Source organism: Triturus cristatus, chromosome 8 (assembly GCF_964204655.1).
Source record: "Triturus cristatus chromosome 8, aTriCri1.1, whole genome shotgun sequence".
NCBI classification, from domain to species: domain Eukaryota; kingdom Metazoa; phylum Chordata; class Amphibia; order Caudata; family Salamandridae; genus Triturus; species Triturus cristatus.
The window spans coordinates 737,941,800-737,965,869 of NC_140591.1; the positions used below are offsets into that span (position 1 = coordinate 737,941,800).

General features: G+C 41.8%; 15 non-coding genes across 15 annotated transcripts; all 15 read right to left on the reverse strand.

Annotated features, from left to right (window-relative positions):
• Nucleotides 1–1,092: 1,092 nt before the first annotated feature.
• On the reverse strand, nt 1,093–1,165 carry TRNAV-CAC (transfer RNA valine (anticodon CAC)). Its single transcript has one exon. It is a non-coding gene; the product is annotated as a tRNA-Val (tRNA).
• Nucleotides 1,166–1,437: 272 nt separating this feature from the next.
• TRNAP-UGG (transfer RNA proline (anticodon UGG)) lies at nt 1,438–1,509 on the reverse strand. The gene has a single exon. It is a non-coding gene; the product is annotated as a tRNA-Pro (tRNA).
• A 4,707-nt stretch (nt 1,510–6,216) lies between these two features.
• TRNAP-UGG (transfer RNA proline (anticodon UGG)) lies at nt 6,217–6,288 on the reverse strand. Its single transcript has one exon. It is a non-coding gene; the product is annotated as a tRNA-Pro (tRNA).
• Nucleotides 6,289–8,258: 1,970 nt separating this feature from the next.
• Nucleotides 8,259–8,331, reverse strand: TRNAV-CAC (transfer RNA valine (anticodon CAC)). Its single transcript has one exon. It is a non-coding gene; the product is annotated as a tRNA-Val (tRNA).
• A 272-nt stretch (nt 8,332–8,603) lies between these two features.
• Nucleotides 8,604–8,675, reverse strand: TRNAP-UGG (transfer RNA proline (anticodon UGG)). Its single transcript has one exon. It is a non-coding gene; the product is annotated as a tRNA-Pro (tRNA).
• Nucleotides 8,676–10,995: 2,320 nt separating this feature from the next.
• Nucleotides 10,996–11,067, reverse strand: TRNAP-UGG (transfer RNA proline (anticodon UGG)). The gene has a single exon. It is a non-coding gene; the product is annotated as a tRNA-Pro (tRNA).
• A 1,970-nt stretch (nt 11,068–13,037) lies between these two features.
• TRNAV-CAC (transfer RNA valine (anticodon CAC)) lies at nt 13,038–13,110 on the reverse strand. The gene has a single exon. It is a non-coding gene; the product is annotated as a tRNA-Val (tRNA).
• A 272-nt stretch (nt 13,111–13,382) lies between these two features.
• On the reverse strand, nt 13,383–13,454 carry TRNAP-UGG (transfer RNA proline (anticodon UGG)). Its single transcript has one exon. It is a non-coding gene; the product is annotated as a tRNA-Pro (tRNA).
• Nucleotides 13,455–15,774: 2,320 nt separating this feature from the next.
• Nucleotides 15,775–15,846, reverse strand: TRNAP-UGG (transfer RNA proline (anticodon UGG)). The gene has a single exon. It is a non-coding gene; the product is annotated as a tRNA-Pro (tRNA).
• A 1,970-nt stretch (nt 15,847–17,816) lies between these two features.
• Nucleotides 17,817–17,889, reverse strand: TRNAV-CAC (transfer RNA valine (anticodon CAC)). The gene has a single exon. It is a non-coding gene; the product is annotated as a tRNA-Val (tRNA).
• A 272-nt stretch (nt 17,890–18,161) lies between these two features.
• On the reverse strand, nt 18,162–18,233 carry TRNAP-UGG (transfer RNA proline (anticodon UGG)). Its single transcript has one exon. It is a non-coding gene; the product is annotated as a tRNA-Pro (tRNA).
• A 1,970-nt stretch (nt 18,234–20,203) lies between these two features.
• TRNAV-CAC (transfer RNA valine (anticodon CAC)) lies at nt 20,204–20,276 on the reverse strand. Its single transcript has one exon. It is a non-coding gene; the product is annotated as a tRNA-Val (tRNA).
• A 272-nt stretch (nt 20,277–20,548) lies between these two features.
• TRNAP-UGG (transfer RNA proline (anticodon UGG)) lies at nt 20,549–20,620 on the reverse strand. Its single transcript has one exon. It is a non-coding gene; the product is annotated as a tRNA-Pro (tRNA).
• Nucleotides 20,621–22,590: 1,970 nt separating this feature from the next.
• Nucleotides 22,591–22,663, reverse strand: TRNAV-CAC (transfer RNA valine (anticodon CAC)). The gene has a single exon. It is a non-coding gene; the product is annotated as a tRNA-Val (tRNA).
• Nucleotides 22,664–22,935: 272 nt separating this feature from the next.
• TRNAP-UGG (transfer RNA proline (anticodon UGG)) lies at nt 22,936–23,007 on the reverse strand. Its single transcript has one exon. It is a non-coding gene; the product is annotated as a tRNA-Pro (tRNA).
• Nucleotides 23,008–24,070: the final 1,063 nt, after the last annotated feature.

Below are 24,070 nucleotides of genomic sequence, written 5' to 3' on the forward strand. Positions count from 1 at the left end.
TGCTTATGATGCCAGGTTTTGATGAATCCCCAAGGTACAAGTACAGAGGAATATATCAGTCTCTAGGATATGGAACTTTTAGCTAACACATCGCAATATGTGATGCTTGCCAAGAAAACACTACATTCTGGAGCGCTGATGATCAGAACATTCTGCTCCTGAAGGATAGAAAAGACAGCTTGATTGAAATAAAGTCTGTTTATATTGACGCTCTCTCTCTCCCTATATATACATACATGCGTACACACACACACACAGGTATGTCATGCATTTCTTCAGATTTGTTTCAACCATTTACCATTTATTGGAGAATCCCTACTTTTCAAGTGACTGCAAATGAAGTCATCTCTGGCACTTTTTGTGCAAAGTAAGAGACGCACATGACACCTTTTTATAAAAGTCATCGGTTTCTTTGTTACTGTGTACTTTCAAAGCATGGGGCTTTCACACGTCAGGTAAACCTGATTACCACTACACAACAAAAGCAGATGCAGCTTTCTTATTTATGTCGTGATAGAACAGTTGTGAATTGAGTAGAAGAAGGGCCCTGATGTGATACTTATTACATGCAGCCTGTAAGATAGTCAAACATGCAGGCTAGGAAGGAAGATGCAAATATCAATGTATTAGAAAAACACCTAAAGGCGAGTGATATGCTTTCATTCATGCATGGCTAGGAAAAATCGCCATACTGTTGCAAACATTCTTACACCACCAACTGGAAATAAATGATTCTGACATTAAACGTAAAGGTGACAATGCATTTGTATCATCACCTTGAGAAGGATCATCTTGGAATTGAGCCGAGGGCCTCTGCACTCAAAGCCAGAAACACTCCACTAAAATAAGATTCCTGTTGGTGCCAACAATTCTCCATGTTAATGCTTGTTCTAGGTGAGCAGTGAACCGATTGCAGGGCTCTTTTGAAAGCAAGGTCTGAGAACCAACAGATACATCCACACGCCGATTACTTTAGTGTTTTGAGAGAATTCCCTTTCTTGGAACGAGATTGCATGAAATAATCTTCAGGGCTTGGACAATTCCATGGCAAAACGGCACCTATCAACATTGTAGCCAACACAATATAACAACTGTTTCTGCCCGGTTTCGAACCGGGGACCTTTCGCGTGTGAGGCGAACGTGATAACCACTACACTACAGAAACAGATACCTACAGTTGATTTTTCTGTAATGAAACTGCTCCGAACTGGCTATTCCATGGGCCTCTGGCTTTAGATTTCTTTCATGCAACCTGCCCGACATCCCTAGCTGAACGCTCGTACATGCCATGCAAGACCAGATGTTTGGTATTAGCTCAGACTGGGCAGGGCTGAAGCATGAGACTCTAGCAAAGAATTATCCACTACTGCAAAGAAAAAATTGATGTTGGTTTTGAAACGCAAACTTCAAAACAACTTGAAAAGAGTACCAAGAAAAGGGCTCGTCCGGGATTTGAACCCGGGACCTCTCGCACCCAAAGCGAGAATCATACCCCTAGACCAACGAGCCCTCAAAATCCTCTTACCTCTCAAAAGCTAATACCGGCTCTAAGCCCGCAATGAAGATCATGCTGGTATCTTTATGATGCTTGGTCTGTGAATACGCATGAAAGTCAGTCTCAACTTACCCTTTCTCAAACGATAGCACTATCATTTACAAGTGTCTCCTTTTATTCCGTCCCAGCTTTGGACACGTCTTACAGGAAGTCAGCCCTTATTTATATATTTCTGCAGTGGCTGAAGCTTAATGAGAAAGAGTAACAAGTTGTTCATAACAACATAAGAAACACATTGTGCATTTTCTCTCAAATACTCCTTCACTTTGTGCCAAAAGAAATACCAAGGTGAATACCTAGGCCACAGATTCAAGCTAAAGATCTTCCTGGTGAAGGCAAGGCGCAATAAAAACTGCATATCGCTGGACTAAAGCATTCCTTGCATAGCCTCGAACATCATAACATAACTGAGCTGAGCTGCTAGCAGCAAGCTAACCAATACCTTTCTGAAATGAGAATGACATGTGCTTATCTGCTCAATCAGTGCTCAATCAGGCGAGATTTAGAAAAGGTGGAAAGGGTCCAAGTGGATGCCCCTTCCTTTTTAGGGTGGGTCCTGCTGACTATCATAGGATTGCTTGTAAAAGTGGTCAGGGTCAGAGGAAAAGCTGCCAACACTTCTTAGCGTTCTCTATAGATGCAGCCATTTTCTGTGACTGTAATTTCGGCCTTTTCCCAGAAGTCTCTATTCTGCCTATGCAAATTAACAAAAGCAGTGCTTATTCCTCACTTGCTCAAAGGTCCTTCCTGTCCAGAAAGCTCTGATTAAGCATGCTTATTTTCTTTTTCTGGGATATTTTAAATTGTTTCGCTGTCCAGTCTGTGGCAGTAGAAAGCTGCTTATGATGCCAGGTTTTGATGAATCCCCAAGGTACAAGTACAGAGGAATATATCAGTCTCTAGGATATGGAACTTTTAGCTAACACATCACAATATGTGATGCTTGCCAAGAAAACACTACATTCTGGAGCGCTGATGATCAGAACATTCTGCTCCTGAAGGATAGAAAAGACAGCTTGATTGAAATAAAGTCTGTTTATATTGACGCTCTCTCTCTCCCTATATATACATACATGCATACACACACACACACAGGTATGTCATGCATTTCTTCAGATTTGTTTCAACCATTTACCATTTATTGGAGAATCCCTACTTTTCAAGTGACTGCAAATGAAGTCATCTCTGGCACTTTTTGTGCAAAGTAAGAGACACACATGACACCTTATTATAAAAGTCATCGGTTTCTTTGTTACTGTGTACTTTCAAAGCATGGGGCTTTCACACGTCAGGTAAACCTGATTACCACTACACAACAAAAGCAGATGCAGCTTTCTTATCTATGTCGTGATAGAACAGTTGCGAATTGAGTAGAAGAAGGGCCCTGATGTGATACTTATTACATGCAGCCTGTAAGATAGTCAAACATGCAGGCTAGGAAGGAAGATGCAAATATCAATGTATTAGAAAAACACCTAAAGGCGAGTGATATGCTTTCATTCATGCATGGCTAGGAAAAATCGCCATACTGTTGCAAACATTCTTACACCACCAACTGGAAATAAATGATTCTGACATTAAACGTAAAGGTGACAATGCATTTGTATCATCACCTTGAGAAGGATCATCTTGGAATTGAGCCGAGGGCCTCTGCACTCAAAGCCAGAAACACTCCACTAAAATAAGATTCCTGTTGGTGCCAACAATTCTCCATGTTAATGCTTGTTCTAGGTGAGCAGTGAACCGATTGCAGGGCTCTTTTGAAAGCAAGGTCTGAGAACCAACAGATACATCCACACGCCGATTACTTTAGTGTTTTGAGAGAATTCCCTTTCTTGGAACGAGATTGCATGAAATAATCTTCAGGGCTTGGACAATTCCATGGCAAAACGGCACCTATCAACATTGTAGCCAACACAATATAACAACTGTTTCTGCCCGGTTTCGAACCGGGGACCTTTCGCGTGTGAGGCGAACTTGATAACCACTACACTACAGAAACAGATACCTACAGTTGATTTTTCTGTAATGAAACTGCTCCGAACTGGCTATTCCATGGGCCTCTGGCTTTAGATTTCTTTCATGCAACCTGCCCGACATCCCTAGCTGAACGCTCGTACATGCCATGCAAGACCAGATGTTTGGTATTAGCTCAGACTGGGCAGGGCTGAAGCATGAGACTCTAGCAAAGAATTATCCACTACTGCAAAGAAAAAATTGATGTTGGTTTTGAAACGCAAACTTCAAAACAACTTGAAAAGAGTACCAAGAAAAGGGCTCGTCCGGGATTTGAACCTGGGACCTCTCGCACCCAAAGCGAGAATCATACCCCTAGACCAACGAGCCCTCAAAATCCTCTTACCTCTCAAAAGCTAATACCGGCTCTAAGCCCGCAATGAAGATCATGCTGGTATCTTTATGATGCTTGGTCTGTGAAAACGCATGAAAGTCAGTCTCAACTTACCCTTTCTCAAACGATAGCACTATCATTTACAAGTGTCTCCTTTTATTCCGTCCCAGCTTTGGACACGTCTTACAGGAAGTCAGCCCTTATTTATATATTTCTGCAGTGGCTGAAGCTTAATGAGAAAGAGTAACAAGTTGTTCATAACAACATAAGAAACACATTGTGCATTTTCTCTCAAATACTCCTTCACTTTGTGCCAAAAGAAATACCAAGGTGAATACCTAGGCCACAGATTCAAGCTAAAGATCTTCCTGCTGAATGCAAGGCGCAATAAAAACTGCATATCGCTGGACTAAAGCATTCCTTGCATAGCCTCTAACATCATAACATAACTGAGCTGCTAGCAGCAAGCTAACCAATACCTTTCTGAAATGAGAATGACATGTGCTTATCTGCTCAATCAGTGCTCAATCAGGCGAGATTTAGAAAAGGTGGAAAGGGTCCAAGTGGATGCCCCTTCCTTTTTAGGGTGGGTCCTGCTGACTATCATAGGATTGCTTGTAAAAGTGGTCAGGGTCAGAGGAAAAGCTGCCAACACTTCTTAGCGTTCTCTATAGATGCAGCCATTTTCTGTGACTATAATTTCGGCCTTTTCCCAGAAGTCTCTATTCTGCCTATGCAAATTAACAAAAGCAGTGCTTATTCCTCACTTGCTCAAATGTCCTTCCTGTCCAGAAAGCTCTGATTAAGCATGCTTATTTTCTTTTTCTGGGATATTTTAAATTGTTTCGCTGTCCAGTCTGTGGCAGTAGAAAGCTGCTTATGATGCCAGGTTTTGATGAATCCCCAAGGTACAAGTACAGAGGAATATATCAGTCTCTAGGATATGGAACTTTTAGCTAACACATCACAATATGTGATGCTTGCCAAGAAAACACTACATTCTGGAGCGCTGATGATCAGAACATTCTGCTCCTGAAGGATAGAAAAGACAGCTTGATTGAAATAAAGTCTGTTTATATTGACGCTCTCTCTCTCCCTATATATACATACATGCATACACACACACACACAGGTATGTCATGCATTTCTTCAGATTTGTTTCAACCATTTACCATTTATTGGAGAATCCCTACTTTTCAAGTGACTGCAAATGAAGTCATCTCTGGCACTTTTTGTGCAAAGTAAGAGACACACATGACACCTTATTATAAAAGTCATCGGTTTCTTTGTTACTGTGTACTTTCAAAGCATGGGGCTTTCACACGTCAGGTAAACCTGATTACCACTACACAACAAAAGCAGATGCAGCTTTCTTATCTATGTCGTGATAGAACAGTTGTGAATTGAGTAGAAGAAGGGCCCTGATGTGATACTTATTACATGCAGCCTGTAAGATAGTCAAACATGCAGGCTAGGAAGGAAGATGCAAATATCAATGTATTAGAAAAACACCTAAAGGCGAGTGATATGCTTTCATTCATGCATGGCTAGGAAAAATCGCCATACTGTTGCAAACATTCTTACACCACCAACTGGAAATAAATGATTCTGACATTAAACGTAAAGGTGACAATGCATTTGTATCATCACCTTGAGAAGGATCATCTTGGAATTGAGCCGAGGGCCTCTGCACTCAAAGCCAGAAACACTCCACTAAAATAAGATTCCTGTTGGTGCCAACAATTCTCCATGTTAATGCTTGTTCTAGGTGAGCAGTGAACCGATTGCAGGGCTCTTTTGAAAGCAAGGTCTGAGAACCAACAGATACATCCACACGCCGATTACTTTAGTGTTTTGAGAGAATTCCCTTTCTTGGAACGAGATTGCATGAAATAATCTTCAGGGCTTGGACAATTCCATGGCAAAACGGCACCTATCAACATTGTAGCCAACACAATATAACAACTGTTTCTGCCCGGTTTCGAACCGGGGACCTTTCGCGTGTGAGGCGAACTTGATAACCACTACACTACAGAAACAGATACCTACAGTTGATTTTTCTGTAATGAAACTGCTCCGAACTGGCTATTCCATGGGCCTCTGGCTTTAGATTTCTTTCATGCAACCTGCCCGACATCCCTAGCTGAACGCTCGTACATGCCATGCAAGACCAGATGTTTGGTATTAGCTCAGACTGGGCAGGGCTGAAGCATGAGACTCTAGCAAAGAATTATCCACTACTGCAAAGAAAAAATTGATGTTGGTTTTGAAACGCAAACTTCAAAACAACTTGAAAAGAGTACCAAGAAAAGGGCTCGTCCGGGATTTGAACCCGGGACCTCTCGCACCCAAAGCGAGAATCATACCCCTAGACCAACGAGCCCTCAAAATCCTCTTACCTCTCAAAAGCTAATACCGGCTCTAAGCCCGCAATGAAGATCATGCTGGTATCTTTATGATGCTTGGTCTGTGAAAACGCATGAAAGTCAGTCTCAACTTACCCTTTCTCAAACGATAGCACTATCATTTACAAGTGTCTCCTTTTATTCCGTCCCAGCTTTGGACACGTCTTACAGGAAGTCAGCCCTTATTTATATATTTCTGCAGTGGCTGAAGCTTAATGAGAAAGAGTAACAAGTTGTTCATAACAACATAAGAAACACATTGTGCATTTTCTCTCAAATACTCCTTCACTTTGTGCCAAAAGAAATACCAAGGTGAATACCTAGGCCACAGATTCAAGCTAAAGATCTTCCTGCTGAATGCAAGGCGCAATAAAAACTGCATATCGCTGGACTAAAGCATTCCTTGCATAGCCTCTAACATCATAACATAACTGAGCTGCTAGCAGCAAGCTAACCAATACCTTTCTGAAATGAGAATGACATGTGCTTATCTGCTCAATCAGTGCTCAATCAGGCGAGATTTAGAAAAGGTGGAAAGGGTCCAAGTGGATGCCCCTTCCTTTTTAGGGTGGGTCCTGCTGACTATCATAGGATTGCTTGTAAAAGTGGTCAGGGTCAGAGGAAAAGCTGCCAACACTTCTTAGCGTTCTCTATAGATGCAGCCATTTTCTGTGACTGTAATTTCGGCCTTTTCCCAGAAGTCTCTATTCTGCCTATGCAAATTAACAAAAGCAGTGCTTATTCCTCACTTGCTCAAAGGTCCTTCCTGTCCAGAAAGCTCTGATTAAGCATGCTTATTTTCTTTTTCTGGGATATTTTAAATTGTTTCGCTGTCCAGTCTGTGGCAGTAGAAAGCTGCTTATGATGCCAGGTTTTGATGAATCCCCAAGGTACAAGTACAGAGGAATATATCAGTCTCTAGGATATGGAACTTTTAGCTAACACATCGCAATATGTGATGCTTGCCAAGAAAACACTACATTCTGGAGCGCTGATGATCAGAACATTCTGCTCCTGAAGGATAGAAAAGACAGCTTGATTGAAATAAAGTCTGTTTATATTGACGCTCTCTCTCTCCCTATATATACATACATGCGTACACACACACACACAGGTATGTCATGCATTTCTTCAGATTTGTTTCAACCATTTACCATTTATTGGAGAATCCCTACTTTTCAAGTGACTGCAAATGAAGTCATCTCTGGCACTTTTTGTGCAAAGTAAGAGACGCACATGACACCTTTTTATAAAAGTCATCGGTTTCTTTGTTACTGTGTACTTTCAAAGCATGGGGCTTTCACACGTCAGGTAAACCTGATTACCACTACACAACAAAAGCAGATGCAGCTTTCTTATCTATGTCGTGATAGAACAGTTGTGAATTGAGTAGAAGAAGGGCCCTGATGTGATACTTATTACATGCAGCCTGTAAGATAGTCAAACATGCAGGCTAGGAAGGAAGATGCAAATATCAATGTATTAGAAAAACACCTAAAGGCGAGTGATATGCTTTCATTCATGCATGGCTAGGAAAAATCGCCATACTGTTGCAAACATTCTTACACCACCAACTGGAAATAAATGATTCTGACATTAAACGTAAAGGTGACAATGCATTTGTATCATCACCTTGAGAAGGATCATCTTGGAATTGAGCCGAGGGCCTCTGCACTCAAAGCCAGAAACACTCCACTAAAATAAGATTCCTGTTGGTGCCAACAATTCTCCATGTTAATGCTTGTTCTAGGTGAGCAGTGAACCGATTGCAGGGCTCTTTTGAAAGCAAGGTCTGAGAACCAACAGATACATCCACACGCCGATTACTTTAGTGTTTTGAGAGAATTCCCTTTCTTGGAACGAGATTGCATGAAATAATCTTCAGGGCTTGGACAATTCCATGGCAAAACGGCACCTATCAACATTGTAGCCAACACAATATAACAACTGTTTCTGCCCGGTTTCGAACCGGGGACCTTTCGCGTGTGAGGCGAACGTGATAACCACTACACTACAGAAACAGATACCTACAGTTGATTTTTCTGTAATGAAACTGCTCCGAACTGGCTATTCCATGGGCCTCTGGCTTTAGATTTCTTTCATGCAACCTGCCCGACATCCCTAGCTGAACGCTCGTACATGCCATGCAAGACCAGATGTTTGGTATTAGCTCAGACTGGGCAGGGCTGAAGCATGAGACTCTAGCAAAGAATTATCCACTACTGCAAAGAAAAAATTGATGTTGGTTTTGAAACGCAAACTTCAAAACAACTTGAAAAGAGTACCAAGAAAAGGGCTCGTCCGGGATTTGAACCCGGGACCTCTCGCACCCAAAGCGAGAATCATACCCCTAGACCAACGAGCCCTCAAAATCCTCTTACCTCTCAAAAGCTAATACCGGCTCTAAGCCCGCAATGAAGATCATGCTGGTATCTTTATGATGCTTGGTCTGTGAATACGCATGAAAGTCAGTCTCAACTTACCCTTTCTCAAACGATAGCACTATCATTTACAAGTGTCTCCTTTTATTCCGTCCCAGCTTTGGACACGTCTTACAGGAAGTCAGCCCTTATTTATATATTTCTGCAGTGGCTGAAGCTTAATGAGAAAGAGTAACAAGTTGTTCATAACAACATAAGAAACACATTGTGCATTTTCTCTCAAATACTCCTTCACTTTGTGCCAAAAGAAATACCAAGGTGAATACCTAGGCCACAGATTCAAGCTAAAGATCTTCCTGGTGAAGGCAAGGCGCAATAAAAACTGCATATCGCTGGACTAAAGCATTCCTTGCATAGCCTCTAACATCATAACATAACTGAGCTGAGCTGCTAGCAGCAAGCTAACCAATACCTTTCTGAAATGAGAATGACATGTGCTTATCTGCTCAATCAGTGCTCAATCAGGCGAGATTTAGAAAAGGTGGAAAGGGTCCAAGTGGATGCCCCTTCCTTTTTAGGGTGGGTCCTGCTGACTATCATAGGATTGCTTGTAAAAGTGGTCAGGGTCAGAGGAAAAGCTGCCAACACTTCTTAGCGTTCTCTATAGATGCAGCCATTTTCTGTGACTGTAATTTCGGCCTTTTCCCAGAAGTCTCTATTCTGCCTATGCAAATTAACAAAAGCAGTGCTTATTCCTCACTTGCTCAAAGGTCCTTCCTGTCCAGAAAGCTCTGATTAAGCATGCTTATTTTCTTTTTCTGGGATATTTTAAATTGTTTCGCTGTCCAGTCTGTGGCAGTAGAAAGCTGCTTATGATGCCAGGTTTTGATGAATCCCCAAGGTACAAGTACAGAGGAATATATCAGTCTCTAGGATATGGAACTTTTAGCTAACACATCACAATATGTGATGCTTGCCAAGAAAACACTACATTCTGGAGCGCTGATGATCAGAACATTCTGCTCCTGAAGGATAGAAAAGACAGCTTGATTGAAATAAAGTCTGTTTATATTGACGCTCTCTCTCTCCCTATATATACATACATGCGTACACACACACACACAGGTATGTCATGCATTTCTTCAGATTTGTTTCAACCATTTACCATTTATTGGAGAATCCCTACTTTTCAAGTGACTGCAAATGAAGTCATCTCTGGCACTTTTTGTGCAAAGTAAGAGACGCACATGACACCTTTTTATAAAAGTCATCGGTTTCTTTGTTACTGTGTACTTTCAAAGCATGGGGCTTTCACACGTCAGGTAAACCTGATTACCACTACACAACAAAAGCAGATGCAGCTTTCTTATCTATGTCGTGATAGAACAGTTGTGAATTGAGTAGAAGAAGGGCCCTGATGTGATACTTATTACATGCAGCCTGTAAGATAGTCAAACATGCAGGCTAGGAAGGAAGATGCAAATATCAATGTATTAGAAAAACACCTAAAGGCGAGTGATATGCTTTCATTCATGCATGGCTAGGAAAAATCGCCATACTGTTGCAAACATTCTTACACCACCAACTGGAAATAAATGATTCTGACATTAAACGTAAAGGTGACAATGCATTTGTATCATCACCTTGAGAAGGATCATCTTGGAATTGAGCCGAGGGCCTCTGCACTCAAAGCCAGAAACACTCCACTAAAATAAGATTCCTGTTGGTGCCAACAATTCTCCATGTTAATGCTTGTTCTAGGTGAGCAGTGAACCGATTGCAGGGCTCTTTTGAAAGCAAGGTCTGAGAACCAACAGATACATCCACACGCCGATTACTTTAGTGTTTTGAGAGAATTCCCTTTCTTGGAACGAGATTGCATGAAATAATCTTCAGGGCTTGGACAATTCCATGGCAAAACGGCACCTATCAACATTGTAGCCAACACAATATAACAACTGTTTCTGCCCGGTTTCGAACCGGGGACCTTTCGCGTGTGAGGCGAACTTGATAACCACTACACTACAGAAACAGATACCTACAGTTGATTTTTCTGTAATGAAACTGCTCCGAACTGGCTATTCCATGGGCCTCTGGCTTTAGATTTCTTTCATGCAACCTGCCCGACATCCCTAGCTGAACGCTCGTACATGCCATGCAAGACCAGATGTTTGGTATTAGCTCAGACTGGGCAGGGCTGAAGCATGAGACTCTAGCAAAGAATTATCCACTACTGCAAAGAAAAAATTGATGTTGGTTTTGAAACGCAAACTTCAAAACAACTTGAAAAGAGTACCAAGAAAAGGGCTCGTCCGGGATTTGAACCCGGGACCTCTCGCACCCAAAGCGAGAATCATACCCCTAGACCAACGAGCCCTCAAAATCCTCTTACCTCTCAAAAGCTAATACCGGCTCTAAGCCCGCAATGAAGATCATGCTGGTATCTTTATGATGCTTGGTCTGTGAAAACGCATGAAAGTCAGTCTCAACTTACCCTTTCTCAAACGATAGCACTATCATTTACAAGTGTCTCCTTTTATTCCGTCCCAGCTTTGGACACGTCTTACAGGAAGTCAGCCCTTATTTATATATTTCTGCAGTGGCTGAAGCTTAATGAGAAAGAGTAACAAGTTGTTCATAACAACATAAGAAACACATTGTGCATTTTCTCTCAAATACTCCTTCACTTTGTGCCAAAAGAAATACCAAGGTGAATACCTAGGCCACAGATTCAAGCTAAAGATCTTCCTGCTGAATGCAAGGCGCAATAAAAACTGCATATCGCTGGACTAAAGCATTCCTTGCATAGCCTCTAACATCATAACATAACTGAGCTGCTAGCAGCAAGCTAACCAATACCTTTCTGAAATGAGAATGACATGTGCTTATCTGCTCAATCAGTGCTCAATCAGGCGAGATTTAGAAAAGGTGGAAAGGGTCCAAGTGGATGCCCCTTCCTTTTTAGGGTGGGTCCTGCTGACTATCATAGGATTGCTTGTAAAAGTGGTCAGGGTCAGAGGAAAAGCTGCCAACACTTCTTAGCGTTCTCTATAGATGCAGCCATTTTCTGTGACTGTAATTTCGGCCTTTTCCCAGAAGTCTCTATTCTGCCTATGCAAATTAACAAAAGCAGTGCTTATTCCTCACTTGCTCAAAGGTCCTTCCTGTCCAGAAAGCTCTGATTAAGCATGCTTATTTTCTTTTTCTGGGATATTTTAAATTGTTTCGCTGTCCAGTCTGTGGCAGTAGAAAGCTGCTTATGATGCCAGGTTTTGATGAATCCCCAAGGTACAAGTACAGAGGAATATATCAGTCTCTAGGATATGGAACTTTTAGCTAACACATCGCAATATGTGATGCTTGCCAAGAAAACACTACATTCTGGAGCGCTGATGATCAGAACATTCTGCTCCTGAAGGATAGAAAAGACAGCTTGATTGAAATAAAGTCTGTTTATATTGACGCTCTCTCTCTCCCTATATATACATACATGCGTACACACACACACACAGGTATGTCATGCATTTCTTCAGATTTGTTTCAACCATTTACCATTTATTGGAGAATCCCTACTTTTCAAGTGACTGCAAATGAAGTCATCTCTGGCACTTTTTGTGCAAAGTAAGAGACGCACATGACACCTTTTTATAAAAGTCATCGGTTTCTTTGTTACTGTGTACTTTCAAAGCATGGGGCTTTCACACGTCAGGTAAACCTGATTACCACTACACAACAAAAGCAGATGCAGCTTTCTTATCTATGTCGTGATAGAACAGTTGTGAATTGAGTAGAAGAAGGGCCCTGATGTGATACTTATTACATGCAGCCTGTAAGATAGTCAAACATGCAGGCTAGGAAGGAAGATGCAAATATCAATGTATTAGAAAAACACCTAAAGGCGAGTGATATGCTTTCATTCATGCATGGCTAGGAAAAATCGCCATACTGTTGCAAACATTCTTACACCACCAACTGGAAATAAATGATTCTGACATTAAACGTAAAGGTGACAATGCATTTGTATCATCACCTTGAGAAGGATCATCTTGGAATTGAGCCGAGGGCCTCTGCACTCAAAGCCAGAAACACTCCACTAAAATAAGATTCCTGTTGGTGCCAACAATTCTCCATGTTAATGCTTGTTCTAGGTGAGCAGTGAACCGATTGCAGGGCTCTTTTGAAAGCAAGGTCTGAGAACCAACAGATACATCCACACGCCGATTACTTTAGTGTTTTGAGAGAATTCCCTTTCTTGGAACGAGATTGCATGAAATAATCTTCAGGGCTTGGACAATTCCATGGCAAAACGGCACCTATCAACATTGTAGCCAACACAATATAACAACTGTTTCTGCCCGGTTTCGAACCGGGGACCTTTCGCGTGTGAGGCGAACGTGATAACCACTACACTACAGAAACAGATACCTACAGTTGATTTTTCTGTAATGAAACTGCTCCGAACTGGCTATTCCATGGGCCTCTGGCTTTAGATTTCTTTCATGCAACCTGCCCGACATCCCTAGCTGAACGCTCGTACATGCCATGCAAGACCAGATGTTTGGTATTAGCTCAGACTGGGCAGGGCTGAAGCATGAGACTCTAGCAAAGAATTATCCACTACTGCAAAGAAAAAATTGATGTTGGTTTTGAAACGCAAACTTCAAAACAACTTGAAAAGAGTACCAAGAAAAGGGCTCGTCCGGGATTTGAACCCGGGACCTCTCGCACCCAAAGCGAGAATCATACCCCTAGACCAACGAGCCCTCAAAATCCTCTTACCTCTCAAAAGCTAATACCGGCTCTAAGCCCGCAATGAAGATCATGCTGGTATCTTTATGATGCTTGGTCTGTGAATACGCATGAAAGTCAGTCTCAACTTACCCTTTCTCAAACGATAGCACTATCATTTACAAGTGTCTCCTTTTATTCCGTCCCAGCTTTGGACACGTCTTACAGGAAGTCAGCCCTTATTTATATATTTCTGCAGTGGCTGAAGCTTAATGAGAAAGAGTAACAAGTTGTTCATAACAACATAAGAAACACATTGTGCATTTTCTCTCAAATACTCCTTCACTTTGTGCCAAAAGAAATACCAAGGTGAATACCTAGGCCACAGATTCAAGCTAAAGATCTTCCTGGTGAAGGCAAGGCGCAATAAAAACTGCATATCGCTGGACTAAAGCATTCCTTGCATAGCCTCTAACATCATAACATAACTGAGCTGAGCTGCTAGCAGCAAGCTAACCAATACCTTTCTGAAATGAGAATGACATGTGCTTATCTGCTCAATCAGTGCTCAATCAGGCGAGATTTAGAAAAGGTGGAAAGGGTCCAAGTGGATGCCCCTTCCTTTTTAGGGTGGGTCCTGCTGACTATCATAGGATTGCTTGTAAAAGTGGTCAGGGTCAGAGGAAAAGCTGCCAACACTTCTTAGCGTTCTCTATAGATGCAGCCATTTTCTGTGACTGTAATTTCGGCCTTTTCCCAGAAGTCTCTATTCTGCCTATGCAAATTAACAAAAGCAGTGCTTATTCCTCACTTGCTCAAAGGTCCTTCCTGTCCAGAAAGCTCTGATTAAGCATGCTTATTTTCTTTTTCTGGGATATTTTAAATTGTTTCGCTGTCCAGTCTGTGGCAGTAGAAAGCTGCTTATGATGCCAGGTTTTGATGAATCCCCAAGGTACAAGTACAGAGGAATATATCAGTCTCTAGGATATGGAACTTTTAGCTAACACATCACAATATGTGATGCTTGCCAAGAAAACACTACATTCTGGAGCGCTGATGATCAGAACATTCTGCTCCTGAAGGATAGAAAAGACAGCTTGATTGAAATAAAGTCTGTTTATATTGACGCTCTCTCTCTCCCTATATATACATACATGCATACACACACACACACAGGTATGTCATGCATTTCTTCAGATTTGTTTCAACCATTTACCATTTATTGGAGAATCCCTACTTTTCAAGTGACTGCAAATGAAGTCATCTCTGGCACTTTTTGTGCAAAGTAAGAGACACACATGACACCTTATTATAAAAGTCATCGGTTTCTTTGTTACTGTGTACTTTCAAAGCATGGGGCTTTCACACGTCAGGTAAACCTGATTACCACTACACAACAAAAGCAGATGCAGCTTTCTTATCTATGTCGTGATAGAACAGTTGTGAATTGAGTAGAAGAAGGGCCCTGATGTGATACTTATTACATGCAGCCTGTAAGATAGTCAAACATGCAGGCTAGGAAGGAAGATGCAAATATCAATGTATTAGAAAAACACCTAAAGGCGAGTGATATGCTTTCATTCATGCATGGCTAGGAAAAATCGCCATACTGTTGCAAACATTCTTACACCACCAACTGGAAATAAATGATTCTGACATTAAACGTAAAGGTGACAATGCATTTGTATCATCACCTTGAGAAGGATCATCTTGGAATTGAGCCGAGGGCCTCTGCACTCAAAGCCAGAAACACTCCACTAAAATAAGATTCCTGTTGGTGCCAACAATTCTCCATGTTAATGCTTGTTCTAGGTGAGCAGTGAACCGATTGCAGGGCTCTTTTGAAAGCAAGGTCTGAGAACCAACAGATACATCCACACGCCGATTACTTTAGTGTTTTGAGAGAATTCCCTTTCTTGGAACGAGATTGCATGAAATAATCTTCAGGGCTTGGACAATTCCATGGCAAAACGGCACCTATCAACATTGTAGCCAACACAATATAACAACTGTTTCTGCCCGGTTTCGAACCGGGGACCTTTCGCGTGTGAGGCGAACTTGATAACCACTACACTACAGAAACATATACCTACAGTTGATTTTTCTGTAATGAAACTGCTCCGAACTGGCTATTCCATGGGCCTCTGGCTTTAGATTTCTTTCATGCAACCTGCCCGACATCCCTAGCTGAACGCTCGTACATGCCATGCAAGACCAGATGTTTGGTATTAGCTCAGACTGGGCAGGGCTGAAGCATGAGACTCTAGCAAAGAATTATCCACTACTGCAAAGAAAAAATTGATGTTGGTTTTGAAACGCAAACTTCAAAACAACTTGAAAAGAGTACCAAGAAAAGGGCTCGTCCGGGATTTGAACCCGGGACCTCTCGCACCCAAAGCGAGAATCATACCCCTAGACCAACGAGCCCTCAAAATCCTCTTACCTCTCAAAAGCTAATACCGGCTCTAAGCCCGCAATGAAGATCATGCTGGTATCTTTATGATGCTTGGTCTGTGAATACGCATGAAAGTCAGTCTCAACTTACCCTTTCTCAAACGATAGCACTATCATTTACAAGTGTCTCCTTTTATTCCGTCCCAGCTTTGGACACGTCTTACAGGAAGTCAGCCCTTATTTATATATTTCTGCAGTGGCTGAAGCTTAATGAGAAAGAGTAACAAGTTGTTCATAACAACATAAGAAACACATTGTGCATTTTCTCTCAAATACTCCTTCACTTTGTGCCAAAAGAAATACCAAGGTGAATACCTAGGCCACAGATTCAAGCTAAAGATCTTCCTGGTGAAGGCAAGGCGCAATAAAAACTGCATATCGCTGGACTAAAGCATTCCTTGCATAGCCTCTAACATCATAACATAACTGAGCTGCTAGCAGCAAGCTAACCAATACCTTTCTGAAATGAGAATGACATGTGCTTATCTGCTCAATCAGTGCTCAATCAGGCGAGATTTAGAAAAGGTGGAAAGGGTCCAAGTGGATGCCCCTTCCTTTTTAGGGTGGGTCCTGCTGACTATCATAGGATTGCTTGTAAAAGTGGTCAGGGTCAGAGGAAAAGCTGCCAACACTTCTTAGCGTTCTCTATAGATGCAGCCATTTTCTGTGACTGTAATTTCGGCCTTTTCCCAGAAGTCTCTATTCTGCCTATGCAAATTAACAAAAGCAGTGCTTATTCCTCACTTGCTCAAAGGTCCTTCCTGTCCAGAAAGCTCTGATTAAGCATGCTTATTTTCTTTTTCTGGGATATTTTAAATTGTTTCGCTGTCCAGTCTGTGGCAGTAGAAAGCTGCTTATGATGCCAGGTTTTGATGAATCCCCAAGGTACAAGTACAGAGGAATATATCAGTCTCTAGGATATGGAACTTTTAGCTAACACATCACAATATGTGATGCTTGCCAAGAAAACACTACATTCTGGAGCGCTGATGATCAGAACATTCTGCTCCTGAAGGATAGAAAAGACAGCTTGATTGAAATAAAGTCTGTTTATATTGACGCTCTCTCTCTCCCTATATATACATACATGCGTACACACACACACACAGGTATGTCATGCATTTCTTCAGATTTGTTTCAACCATTTACCATTTATTGGAGAATCCCTACTTTTCAAGTGACTGCAAATGAAGTCATCTCTGGCACTTTTTGTGCAAAGTAAGAGACGCACATGACACCTTTTTATAAAAGTCATCGGTTTCTTTGTTACTGTGTACTTTCAAAGCATGGGGCTTTCACACGTCAGGTAAACCTGATTACCACTACACAACAAAAGCAGATGCAGCTTTCTTATCTATGTCGTGATAGAACAGTTGTGAATTGAGTAGAAGAAGGGCCCTGATGTGATACTTATTACATGCAGCCTGTAAGATAGTCAAACATGCAGGCTAGGAAGGAAGATGCAAATATCAATGTATTAGAAAAACACCTAAAGGCGAGTGATATGCTTTCATTCATGCATGGCTAGGAAAAATCGCCATACTGTTGCAAACATTCTTACACCACCAACTGGAAATAAATGATTCTGACATTAAACGTAAAGGTGACAATGCATTTGTATCATCACCTTGAGAAGGATCATCTTGGAATTGAGCCGAGGGCCTCTGCACTCAAAGCCAGAAACACTCCACTAAAATAAGATTCCTGTTGGTGCCAACAATTCTCCATGTTAATGCTTGTTCTAGGTGAGCAGTGAACCGATTGCAGGGCTCTTTTGAAAGCAAGGTCTGAGAACCAACAGATACATCCACACGCCGATTACTTTAGTGTTTTGAGAGAATTCCCTTTCTTGGAACGAGATTGCATGAAATAATCTTCAGGGCTTGGACAATTCCATGGCAAAACGGCACCTATCAACATTGTAGCCAACACAATATAACAACTGTTTCTGCCCGGTTTCGAACCGGGGACCTTTCGCGTGTGAGGCGAACGTGATAACCACTACACTACAGAAACAGATACCTACAGTTGATTTTTCTGTAATGAAACTGCTCCGAACTGGCTATTCCATGGGCCTCTGGCTTTAGATTTCTTTCATGCAACCTGCCCGACATCCCTAGCTGAACGCTCGTACATGCCATGCAAGACCAGATGTTTGGTATTAGCTCAGACTGGGCAGGGCTGAAGCATGAGACTCTAGCAAAGAATTATCCACTACTGCAAAGAAAAAATTGATGTTGGTTTTGAAACGCAAACTTCAAAACAACTTGAAAAGAGTACCAAGAAAAGGGCTCGTCCGGGATTTGAACCCGGGACCTCTCGCACCCAAAGCGAGAATCATACCCCTAGACCAACGAGCCCTCAAAATCCTCTTACCTCTCAAAAGCTAATACCGGCTCTAAGCCCGCAATGAAGATCATGCTGGTATCTTTATGATGCTTGGTCTGTGAAAACGCATGAAAGTCAGTCTCAACTTACCCTTTCTCAAACGATAGCACTATCATTTACAAGTGTCTCCTTTTATTCCGTCCCAGCTTTGGACACGTCTTACAGGAAGTCAGCCCTTATTTATATATTTCTGCAGTGGCTGAAGCTTAATGAGAAAGAGTAACAAGTTGTTCATAACAACATAAGAAACACATTGTGCATTTTCTCTCAAATACTCCTTCACTTTGTGCCAAAAGAAATACCAAGGTGAATACCTAGGCCACAGATTCAAGCTAAAGATCTTCCTGGTGAAGGCAAGGCGCAATAAAAACTGCATATCGCTGGACTAAAGCATTCCTTGCATAGCCTCTAACATCATAACATAACTGAGCTGCTAGCAGCAAGCTAACCAATACCTTTCTGAAATGAGAATGACATGTGCTTATCTGCTCAATCAGTGCTCAATCAGGCGAGATTTAGAAAAGGTGGAAAGGGTCCAAGTGGATGCCCCTTCCTTTTTAGGGTGGGTCCTGCTGACTATCATAGGATTGCTTGTAAAAGTGGTCAGGGTCAGAGGAAAAGCTGCCAACACTTCTTAGCGTTCTCTATAGATGCAGCCATTTTCTGTGACTGTAATTTCGGCCTTTTCCCAGAAGTCTCTATTCTGCCTATGCAAATTAACAAAAGCAGTGCTTATTCCTCACTTGCTCAAAGGTCCTTCCTGTCCAGAAAGCTCTGATTAAGCATGCTTATTTTCTTTTTCTGGGATATTTTAAATTGTTTCGCTGTCCAGTCTGTGGCAGTAGAAAGCTGCTTATGATGCCAGGTTTTGATGAATCCCCAAGGTACAAGTACAGAGGAATATATCAGTCTCTAGGATATGGAACTTTTAGCTAACACATCACAATATGTGATGCTTGCCAAGAAAACACTACATTCTGGAGCGCTGATGATCAGAACATTCTGCTCCTGAAGGATAGAAAAGACAGCTTGATTGAAATAAAGTCTGTTTATATTGACGCTCTCTCTCTCCCTATATATACATACATGCGTACACACACACACACAGGTATGTCATGCATTTCTTCAGATTTGTTTCAACCATTTACCATTTATTGGAGAATCCCTACTTTTCAAGTGACTGCAAATGAAGTCATCTCTGGCACTTTTTGTGCAAAGTAAGAGACGCACATGACACCTTTTTATAAAAGTCATCGGTTTCTTTGTTACTGTGTACTTTCAAAGCATGGGGCTTTCACACGTCAGGTAAACCTGATTACCACTACACAACAAAAGCAGATGCAGCTTTCTTATCTATGTCGTGATAGAACAGTTGTGAATTGAGTAGAAGAAGGGCCCTGATGTGATACTTATTACATGCAGCCTGTAAGATAGTCAAACATGCAGGCTAGGAAGGAAGATGCAAATATCAATGTATTAGAAAAACACCTAAAGGCGAGTGATATGCTTTCATTCATGCATGGCTAGGAAAAATCGCCATACTGTTGCAAACATTCTTACACCACCAACTGGAAATAAATGATTCTGACATTAAACGTAAAGGTGACAATGCATTTGTATCATCACCTTGAGAAGGATCATCTTGGAATTGAGCCGAGGGCCTCTGCACTCAAAGCCAGAAACACTCCACTAAAATAAGATTCCTGTTGGTGCCAACAATTCTCCATGTTAATGCTTGTTCTAGGTGAGCAGTGAACCGATTGCAGGGCTCTTTTGAAAGCAAGGTCTGAGAACCAACAGATACATCCACACGCCGATTACTTTAGTGTTTTGAGAGAATTCCCTTTCTTGGAACGAGATTGCATGAAATAATCTTCAGGGCTTGGACAATTCCATGGCAAAACGGCACCTATCAACATTGTAGCCAACACAATATAACAACTGTTTCTGCCCGGTTTCGAACCGGGGACCTTTCGCGTGTGAGGCGAACGTGATAACCACTACACTACAGAAACAGATACCTACAGTTGATTTTTCTGTAATGAAACTGCTCCGAACTGGCTATTCCATGGGCCTCTGGCTTTAGATTTCTTTCATGCAACCTGCCCGACATCCCTAGCTGAACGCTCGTACATGCCATGCAAGACCAGATGTTTGGTATTAGCTCAGACTGGGCAGGGCTGAAGCATGAGACTCTAGCAAAGAATTATCCACTACTGCAAAGAAAAAATTGATGTTGGTTTTGAAACGCAAACTTCAAAACAACTTGAAAAGAGTACCAAGAAAAGGGCTCGTCCGGGATTTGAACCCGGGACCTCTCGCACCCAAAGCGAGAATCATACCCCTAGACCAACGAGCCCTCAAAATCCTCTTACCTCTCAAAAGCTAATACCGGCTCTAAGCCCGCAATGAAGATCATGCTGGTATCTTTATGATGCTTGGTCTGTGAAAACGCATGAAAGTCAGTCTCAACTTACCCTTTCTCAAACGATAGCACTATCATTTACAAGTGTCTCCTTTTATTCCGTCCCAGCTTTGGACACGTCTTACAGGAAGTCAGCCCTTATTTATATATTTCTGCAGTGGCTGAAGCTTAATGAGAAAGAGTAACAAGTTGTTCATAACAACATAAGAAACACATTGTGCATTTTCTCTCAAATACTCCTTCACTTTGTGCCAAAAGAAATACCAAGGTGAATACCTAGGCCACAGATTCAAGCTAAAGATCTTCCTGGTGAAGGCAAGGCGCAATAAAAACTGCATATCGCTGGACTAAAGCATTCCTTGCATAGCCTCTAACATCATAACATAACTGAGCTGCTAGCAGCAAGCTAACCAATACCTTTCTGAAATGAGAATGACATGTGCTTATCTGCTCAATCAGTGCTCAATCAGGCGAGATTTAGAAAAGGTGGAAAGGGTCCAAGTGGATGCCCCTTCCTTTTTAGGGTGGGTCCTGCTGACTATCATAGGATTGCTTGTAAAAGTGGTCAGGGTCAGAGGAAAAGCTGCCAACACTTCTTAGCGTTCTCTATAGATGCAGCCATTTTCTGTGACTGTAATTTCGGCCTTTTCCCAGAAGTCTCTATTCTGCCTATGCAAATTAACAAAAGCAGTGCTTATTCCTCACTTGCTCAAAGGTCCTTCCTGTCCAGAAAGCTCTGATTAAGCATGCTTATTTTCTTTTTCTGGGATATTTTAAATTGTTTCGCTGTCCAGTCTGTGGCAGTAGAAAGCTGCTTATGATGCCAGGTTTTGATGAATCCCCAAGGTACAAGTACAGAGGAATATATCAGTCTCTAGGATATGGAACTTTTAGCTAACACATCACAATATGTGATGCTTGCCAAGAAAACACTACATTCTGGAGCGCTGATGATCAGAACATTCTGCTCCTGAAGGATAGAAAAGACAGCTTGATTGAAATAAAGTCTGTTTATATTGACGCTCTCTCTCTCCCTATATATACATACATGCGTACACACACACACACAGGTATGTCATGCATTTCTTCAGATTTGTTTCAACCATTTACCATTTATTGGAGAATCCCTACTTTTCAAGTGACTGCAAATGAAGTCATCTCTGGCACTTTTTGTGCAAAGTAAGAGACGCACATGACACCTTTTTATAAAAGTCATCGGTTTCTTTGTTACTGTGTACTTTCAAAGCATGGGGCTTTCACACGTCAGGTAAACCTGATTACCACTACACAACAAAAGCAGATGCAGCTTTCTTATCTATGTCGTGATAGAACAGTTGTGAATTGAGTAGAAGAAGGGCCCTGATGTGATACTTATTACATGCAGCCTGTAAGATAGTCAAACATGCAGGCTAGGAAGGAAGATGCAAATATCAATGTATTAGAAAAACACCTAAAGGCGAGTGATATGCTTTCATTCATGCATGGCTAGGAAAAATCGCCATACTGTTGCAAACATTCTTACACCACCAACTGGAAATAAATGATTCTGACATTAAACGTAAAGGTGACAATGCATTTGTATCATCACCTTGAGAAGGATCATCTTGGAATTGAGCCGAGGGCCTCTGCACTCAAAGCCAGAAACACTCCACTAAAATAAGATTCCTGTTGGTGCCAACAATTCTCCATGTTAATGCTTGTTCTAGGTGAGCAGTGAACCGATTGCAGGGCTCTTTTGAAAGCAAGGTCTGAGAACCAACAGATACATCCACACGCCGATTACTTTAGTGTTTTGAGAGAATTCCCTTTCTTGGAACGAGATTGCATGAAATAATCTTCAGGGCTTGGACAATTCCATGGCAAAACGGCACCTATCAACATTGTAGCCAACACAATATAACAACTGTTTCTGCCCGGTTTCGAACCGGGGACCTTTCGCGTGTGAGGCGAACGTGATAACCACTACACTACAGAAACAGATACCTACAGTTGATTTTTCTGTAATGAAACTGCTCCGAACTGGCTATTCCATGGGCCTCTGGCTTTAGATTTCTTTCATGCAACCTGCCCGACATCCCTAGCTGAACGCTCGTACATGCCATGCAAGACCAGATGTTTGGTATTAGCTCAGACTGGGCAGGGCTGAAGCATGAGACTCTAGCAAAGAATTATCCACTACTGCAAAGAAAAAATTGATGTTGGTTTTGAAACGCAAACTTCAAAACAACTTGAAAAGAGTACCAAGAAAAGGGCTCGTCCGGGATTTGAACCCGGGACCTCTCGCACCCAAAGCGAGAATCATACCCCTAGACCAACGAGCCCTCAAAATCCTCTTACCTCTCAAAAGCTAATACCGGCTCTAAGCCCGCAATGAAGATCATGCTGGTATCTTTATGATGCTTGGTCTGTGAATACGCATGAAAGTCAGTCTCAACTTACCCTTTCTCAAACGATAGCACTATCATTTACAAGTGTCTCCTTTTATTCCGTCCCAGCTTTGGACACGTCTTACAGGAAGTCAGCCCTTATTTATATATTTCTTCAGTGGCTGAAGCTTAATGAGAAAGAGTAACAAGTTGTTCATAACAACATAAGAAACACATTGTGCATTTTCTCTTAAATACTCCTTCACTTTGTGCCAAAAGAAATACCAAGGTGAATACCTAGGCCACAGATTCAAGCTAAAGATCTTCCTTCTGAATGCAAGGCGCAATAAAAACTGCATATCGCTGGACTAAAGCATTCCTTGCATAGCCTCTAACATCATAACATAACTGAGCTGCTAGCAGCAAGCTAACCAATACCTTTCTGAAATGAGAATGACATGTGCTTATCTGCTCAATCAGTGCTCAATCAGGCGAGATTTAGAAAAGGTGGAAAGGGTCCAAGTGGATGCCCCTTCCTTTTTAGGGTGGGTCCTGCTGACTATCATAGGATTGCTTGTAAAAGTGGTCAGGGTCAGAGGAAAAGCTGCCAACACTTCTTAGCGTTCTCTATAGATGCAGCCATTTTCTGTGACTGTAATTTCGGCCTTTTCCCAGAAGTCTCTATTCTGCCTATGCAAATTAACAAAAGCAGTGCTTATTCCTCACTTGCTCAAAGGTCCTTCCTGTCCAGAAAGCTCTGATTAAGCATGCTTATTTTCTTTTTCTGGGATATTTTAAATTGTTTCGCTGTCCAGTCTGTGGCAGTAGAAAGCTGCTTATGATGCCAGGTTTTGATGAATCCCCAAGGTACAAGTACAGAGGAATATATCAGTCTCTAGGATATGGAACTTTTAGCTAACACATCACAATATGTGATGCTTGCCAAGAAAACACTACATTCTGGAGCGCTGATGATCAGAACATTCTGCTCCTGAAGGATAGAAAAGACAGCTTGATT